The following is an 8,390-nucleotide window of genomic DNA, read 5'->3' as shown; positions in this document are numbered from 1 at the left end:
AAAAAAAAAAAAAAAAAAAAAAAAAAAAAAAAAAAAAGATAGAATGAAGGAACTAGCCCACTAAATATCCACTAGATGAGGTTTCCACGACCGCCCTGACCTTCTCAACCATGACCACCTTGGCCTTCACGACCGCGACCTCTATGACTACTACTTCCACGAGTAAGACCATGTTTATCGGGGCATCAGAAGGGGTGTTCTTAGGCCCTTTAAAAATGAAAAAAATTGAATAGTGGACTTAAGATCAGCGAGATTGGTCTTATTCAAGACCTGTTCTTGGGCCTGATCTTGTGTGACGTGTCTCTCTCTGATTGTGAAGAATTATTTTCCAACCGAAGCTTCGTTTCATTTTTCATTTTGTTCAGTCTCGAAAGTTTTGTTTTTCTTCTTCTCTCGCAAACGGCGAAACGACGAAACGGCGAAACGGCGAAACGGCGAGAGATTTTGTGTTCTCATCACCGTCATCACGGTTTCCGCTGTGTATTCCGGCCATTGAAACACCAAGTCAACCGATCTCCTCGTCTCCTCGTCTCCTCGTTTCCTCGTGTCCACTGATTCTCGTCGTCTCCTCTGTCTCCTCTGTCTCGCGAAGTCAAGAGATCTCCTCTGTCTCGCCAAGCTCAAGATCTCGTCGTCTTCTCTGTCTCCTCTGTCTCGTGTGCTTTATAGACAAGATAATCTCCGGCGATATAAACCTAATCTCATCTCTGAATTAGGTTTCGATTTTGGGGAAAAATTGATTTAGGGTTTCGATTTTGGAGAAAATTTGATTTAGGGTTTCGATTAGGTTTCGATATAGGGTTTCGATTTTGGGGAAAATTTGATTTAGGGTTTCGATTTAGGGTTTCGATTTAGGGTTTCGATTAGGTTTCGAATTAGGGTTTCAGTTTCGATAGGCAACACTCATTCATTATAGGGTTTCGATTTTGTGTGTTATAAACCTAATCTCATTGCGTGTGTTGTATTGAAAATCAACATTAATCGATTTTGGTTTGTTTATGAGGCATGTAGGTGAGGTTAAGCAGGACAAATTAAATCGGACCACCATCAACAACATTCCTTACTCGAAAGTAAAAGGTAAGTCAAAGTCACTATATGTAATGGAATGTTCGACCATAGTCTAAACTCACTATATGTAATAATATAGTCTACTGGTTTGAATCATTTAAAGATAGATCGGTCTATTGTATAATAGGTTTGAGTAGTTGCTTGTAAAGTATTGTTTGCTTGGTTATTGTGATGGTGTATGCGACGGTCTAGGTTGGTTTAACGCATGGTATTAAAGAAACTGAACTTTAGTTTTAGGGTCTGGGATGGTTGATTGGTTTGTCTATTGTATAATATGTTTGAGTGGTTTGTGTAGTTGTGTAGTAACTGGTTATTCACAGATTTTAAGTGATTGTAGTTGCCTTTAAAGTGTTGTTTGCTTGGTTATTGTGATGGTGATTGCGATGGTATATGTTGGTTGTTTAGTTGTGATAGTGTAGACTATAGTTGTAAAGTGAGTTCTATGCTTTAACGAAACCAAACTTTTTTGGTTTGTTTATTATCTAAAACACTAAATGACCTTTATTTACTTCTGATTTGACTGAAGTAGGTAATGGTTATTTAGAATTAAAATTCTCTACCAACACCAAACTTTGAATTTAATGATCTTCTTAACTTCTCTATAATAACCAATCTTATTTCCTTCTTTATTACCAATCTCTAAGAAGTTTCCAATAATCTCTCTTCCTCACCTTCTTCCGTTTTAAATCTTCTTGCTATGGAATCGAATAATACTCCTAGTAGTCAATCTCAAATCCCATTTTTTAGTTCACAAACTAGTTCACAGCCGAGTCAACCTCCTAGTCAAACATAAGAGACAGCAGAACAGCGTAGGGAGAGAAGGATATGGTCCGTTTAAACACATCGAAGGATGCAATAGTTGGGAATGATCAACCATTTGGGTCCTTTTGGAAGCGCATTGGTGACTATTATGCAACAAGTGATCATGTCCTTGGTGGTGGTGAACCAAGGCTCCCTGACCATTGTAGACAACGATGGCAAAAAATCAGCAGGGATGTTAGTAAGTTCTGTGGAGCTTATGCAGAGGCAAAGGGTGAAAAGGCAATGAAAAATCAGCAGGCCTGCTGGCATAAAGGCAATGAAAAAATCAAGGAACAAAGCTAAAGAGAAGACTGCACCATCGGCAAAGTTTAGTCACATGTGGGAGATCAAAAAGAAGGATTTAGAGGGCATGAAACAACTTCAAAAGATGTCCATTCTTGACACTCTCCTTGCCAAGAAAGAAACGCTAGATGAAGATGAAAAAGCTCTAAAGAAGAAGCTAATGGCTGAACTGTTTTAGCTTTAGGGTCTGCTGATGGTGTTCATTTTAAGTTTATGTTTATGTTTATGTTTATGTTTATGTTTAGTTTTAAGTCTAGTTTATGTTTTTAATTAATCGGGTTATGTTTATGTCTTAACTCTAGTTTATGTTTTTAATGAATCGGGTTATGTTTATGTTTTAACTCTAGTTTATGTTATACTTATCTATGTGTTTTCGCAAACTTAAATATATGTTTTGGTTTCAGGTTGAAGAAGACATGTTCGCTGAATATGACGATGGCATAAACAGCCCATTAGACTATAGTTCCGATTCAGAAGAGGAGCCTGAGACATGTTACTATCAACCGCAACCATCAACCGAGATTGGACCACTACCTAGTCTGTCGAACCGTGAAGCTGAACCACTACCTAGTCTGGCGAACCATGAAGCTGAACCCAACGACCAAGTGATCCAGCTCAACGACCAAGTGATCCAGCTCAAGCTTTTAGTGATCCAGCTCAAGGACCAAGTGATCCAGCTCAAGGATCAAGTGATCCAGCTCAAGTAAATTTGTTTCGAATGTTTGTTGTTGTCGTTTGCTTCGGAATGTTGAACCCGTGAACGGCTTGTTTGGTTTTTTGTTTAGGATGTTGTTTTCTTTGTTTGGATTTTAGTTAAAAAGACAAGAGTCACAAGAAATTTTTTAAGTTTGTCTGATTATTCACATGCACCAACTAAACACTCACAAGTTCACAGTCTTGTAAACACTGACATGCACAAGTTAACAGTCATATATATATATATGACAATAGCACAAGAGTGTAAATCATCATAATCAAACATACATTTTCTTCTATCTTTTGTTCATTGCTTCTCTTCTATCTTTTGTTCATCTTATTCAAAAACAAACCAATTCTCTTCTCTCGCCAAAAACACACAATTCTCTTCTCTCTTTGTTCATCATATAAATACATACTTTATATGGCATCTTCTTCCAACAAATTTCACTACCATTATGATCCCAATAATGATAGTTTAAACCAATTCTTTCAAGAGCAATTTAGTAACCAGTTTGAAGCTGTTAAAGAGGATATTCCGGTCGAAAGGAAACCACGTACATATATCGATAGAAACCGAGAAGAAGGGCATGAACGTTTGTGGAACGATTATTTTTCTGATAATCCGACTTACAATGCTCACCAATTCCGGCGACGGTTTCGAATGAACAAGCCGTTGTTCTTGCGTATTGTGAATCTTCTCAGTGAAGAAGTTCCATATTTTAAGCCAAAAAGGGATGCAACCTTCCGGAATGGTCTATCACCCCTACAACAATGTACTGCAGCAATTCGACTTTTAGCATATGGGACTGCGTCGGACTCGGTTGACGAATACATACGTCTTGCTGCATGTACTGCTCGAAAATGTTTGGAACATTTTGTCGTCGGGATAGTTGACTTGTTTGGCACTGAATACCTACGCCGACCAACACCAGAGGATCTTCAAAGGCTACTATTTTATGGAGAACAGAGGGGTTTTCCCGGGATGGTTGGAAGCATTGACTGTATGCACTGGAAGTGGAAAAATTGCCCAACCGCTTGGAAAGGAATGTATTCAAGAGGCACCGATAAGCCAACAATTGTTTTGGAGGCGGTAGCTTCACAAGATCTCTGGATATGGCACACATTTTTTGGAGCTCCAGGTACTTGTAACTATTTAAATGTCCTAGATCAATCACCAGTATTTAATGACATTATTTACGGTCGAGCTCCCGAAGTTACGTACTATGTCAACGGAAATGAGTATAATTTGGCTTACTATCTGACGGATGGTATTTACCCTGAATGGGTAACATTTGTTAAATCCATCCCACAACCTCAACACCCGAAACATCGATTGTTTGCAGAACGTCAAGAAGGTGCACGGAAAGATGTTGAGCGTGCATTTGAAGTCCTGCAATCTAGATTCACCATGATTAAAAATCCATCTCTTTTATGGTCAAAGGGTAAAATTGCATATATTATGAGAGCATGTCTCATACTGCATAATATGATTGTCGAAGATGAACGAGATTCATACACACTCTATGACGAACAAGAATTCCAACAAGAAGATGGAACTGGAACTACTCCGGATCTTACCTTTTCAGTAACTATACCTTCAAATCTTGAGGGTTTAGGTGATGGCCATACAATAATTCGTGATAAACAAGCACATCGCAAATTAAAGGAGGATTTGATTGAGAATATTTGGAATAAATTTGGACATTAATCTATGTATTAATTAAATAAAACGTTTGTCTTGTTTAATTAATTAAGTAATATGTTTGTTTGTTTTTAAAAAAAAATAAATTATTTAAAATATTTTTTTTTTCATAAAAATTTGGTATTGTATTTTGAATTTTAGTTAAAGTTTTTTGAGTTTGCAATTAAAATGTTATTTTCTAAAGTATTATAATTGTAATATGTTTATAAATATTATATTATTAAATTTTAAGATCTTATACATGTTCTTCCAATAACTAACTTCTTAACAAAAGTTCTTAACTACTGATCTTACATTATTTTTACAATATGTATACTCTAAGAACACCCTAAACTGATCTCCTTATAAATATGCCCTAACATGAGTAGTCAATTTCTTCTCTATCTCTTTCATTTTGAAGTTTGTTTCATTGGTCTTTTTCCAAAAATCCTCATAGAAAGTGTGGACATGTCGACAACTTGTGATGATTCTGTGACGAGAGCTTTTACTCCCACATCCATATCATCTTTTCCCCCATTTCTACACATAGTAAATTCACTACTTGATGCATGTGTAGTAGTTTCTTTGTTGTCCTTGCTAGCCAAAAGAAAAAAAAATCTAATGAATAGAAAATTAAATCTAGTTTTTCTCCTAAAAATAACAAAAATATAAAGTTGCAATCTTATAAACGTTATCGTTTACATCAGAGATTTTTCAATTACTTGTTTTTGTTTTGATGGTCATTTTTGTCAACATCAATATCCGAACTACTAGGATATTTCTGGATGATGATATTGCATTTGGTAACAGTGGCTGTCAAGAATTTCATAATCTCATTGTCTAATCATGAACAATCACTAGCACCTGGAATTGTTTGATTTTTTTCCAAGAAACAAAACCAAATTTAATATAGTGTATAATGTTATATATATACTATATTTGACCCGCGGTAAACCGAGAGACAAGTTATTTGGTAAAAAAAAAAATTTAAGTGTTATTTCTTTATTAATTTTCTTTGCTTTATTTAGTATTTTTATTAGTTATATGATATAACCCACGGTATAATGTGGAATAATTTATTTTTTACATAATATTACTTTAGTCAACTTAATTAGTTATATCTATTACTCTAATATTGATATTGTTAACAAAATAATGAAATAGTTTTTTTTACACGTGTATTACCGAATTAATGATATTTTAAATTTATATTAATATCAACCCAAACTCGTCTTGTCATATAACCCCCTTGCAAACTTCATAAAAATTTTAATATATTTTTAATATTTTAAAATTATTATAAAGTTTATTTTTTAATAAATAGAAATATTAATAATATTTAAACTTCTCATAAAGTGTAACATCCGTGAACCAAAATGTGCGTTTTGGGGATAGGTGTCGATCGACACCAAGGGTAGTGTCGATCGACACCAATATTTTCTGGTTTGACCAGTTCGATTTAATTATCGATTTGGACCAGTTTGCTTTAGAGAAAAATCATTGAACCGAGATATTTAAGGGAGGAAAATAACCTAGGTCGTGTTTTTGTTGTTGTCTCGCCGTTTTAGAGAAAACAAAGAGAGAAAAGAAGAGTTCTTGAGTTTTTGGAGATTTGTTGGCTTTTCTTGGGAGATTTGGAGCTAGGAAGGAGCTAGAAGCTTGCTAGGAAGGTTGATTTCGTTACTGTTGGTCAGAATCTTCCTGCAAAGAGGTGAGTGCATGACCATGGCTTATCTAAGCTGAGATCTCTAGTTTTTCTGTGATTTGGTGCTTATTTGATTGTTTCCTTTGAGTTTCTATGGTTTTTCGTTACTGATGGGGCTGGGTTTTGCTTCTGGGGATGCTTGGAGCGGATTGGAGAAGATTGGAGGCGAGATTCGGAGTTTCTGATCGAAGAAAATCGATGCTCGGCATCGGTGTCGATCGACACCAAATCGAGGATGGCTCAATAACTTTGGCGAGTGTCGATCGACACCATGTGGAGGTGTCGCTCGACACCACTAGGGTTTCGGGTTGTGTCGAGTACGTGATGGTGTGCTGGTGTCGTTTTTCAGTTACGACGATGACGTGTTGCTTATTATATTGCCTGGTTTGTTTATATTGTTTGTTGATTGTGGCATGTAGAGATCTTATTGCTTGTGTGTATAGCTCAGTAGATGAGAGGATTACCTCACTGAGTGTTTATCAAATACTCATGCATCTCATTTTGTGTTTGTGGTGCAGGTAAAGGCAAAGTGTGATCGTGGAATCAAGGCGATGAAGAGGAGGATGTTCTAGGGACTCGATTGGTTGTTGTCTGGTATTGCTAGGTTGCTAAAGTTGAGTCATTAGAATGTGGTTTAGGTTGCTGTAACTATGATTCATGATGTTTGGAATACTGGTTTAATTGTTATGGATTATTATTGGTTATTTATTATTGATATTGATTATTGGTTATTTATTGGTATTGTTATCCGCTGTTGTATGTGTTTGTGGTTAGGTGTCTAGTGGGTATGAGACCACTAGTTGTAGAGTATTTATTATTATTACAAGGTTTTGAACCCACGCTACCCGTGGGTTTATTTTATATATTTTGATAAAAATTATATATGATTGATTACGGTAATAAAATATTATCTCATAAAAGAAATTAAAATTAGTACTAAGAAAAAAATTAAATTTCAGATACACAATTTTTTAAAAATATAAAAATCAGTTGTGTTATAAAATGAAATCTGATAAAAAAAAAATGATGAATTTAACTTGACGTACAGGCGAGGCAAATCAAACTGATGACCTCACATATCCTAAACCATTTTCTTTGACCACCAGAAAAATGAAACAATTTTATAATCATGAATTTAACTCGTTTTCATATTTAATTGATCGCTACCACCTATGTTTTCGTGTTTTTTATTCAATGTTTTCTTATTTGTCATATTATTTCATGTCATTTTCATTGTCAAATTTTGTGTTCTCTTTTTCTTCTTCTTCCTCGTCAACTTCTTCACATTCTTCCACTGAAAAACCCTTTTTTTAGACTACCACACAACTTGTTAACCCATCAAACTCCAAGAACAAAATCATTTATTTTCTCATAAAATTTGTGAAATTCATGATTACCAGCATAGTCAACACATGCACCCAATTATTGATAATTTCATCCATATACTTATTTGGTTTCAGATCCACATGTTTAGAAACTTTTCAAACCAAAATCCTTACTTGCTTTATAATATATTTTAAAAACATAATAAAATATACTAATAATTATTTATTTAATATGAATCATATGATATATAGAAATATGAGTAAACTATAAGAACATATTAATTATAAATAAATAATATCAATTATATTATATCATCAAATAATATCAACCATATCATATTATCAAATAACCGTAACCGTATATAACCGTAACCGCTTGAACCGGAACCGTATTTAAATGTAACCGTTTAACCATTTATTAAACGGTTCTGGTTAAGGTTAAACAAAATTTCTAACCATAATCGATGGCTAATAAACCTTAACCGTGACAACCGTAATCCTGGTGATGTCTATGTATAGCTAATAAAATATATGTGTTTGTCGTCAATATTTCTTCTTTAAACTTCAAAATTTGACTCAAACATCAAATTAAGGTCTTGTGATGTCAATCCTTCTTCCTTAGGGCATCATTAATGGGAGAACTTTTTTTTGTGTTCTTAGATTATATATATAGTGAAAATAATGTTAGATCAGTTGTTAAGATCATAGGTAAAAAAAATGGGAGAACTAATTATGGTGTTCTTAAAATAAAGATATAGTGAAATAATGTAAGATTAGTAGTTAAGATCTTTTGTTAAGAAGGTATTTA

The sequence above is a fragment of the Camelina sativa genome, chromosome 11 (assembly GCF_000633955.1).
Source record: "Camelina sativa cultivar DH55 chromosome 11, Cs, whole genome shotgun sequence".
In the NCBI taxonomy this organism is placed as follows: domain Eukaryota; kingdom Viridiplantae; phylum Streptophyta; class Magnoliopsida; order Brassicales; family Brassicaceae; genus Camelina; species Camelina sativa.
Note: the sequence above shows the minus strand (reverse complement) of the source record.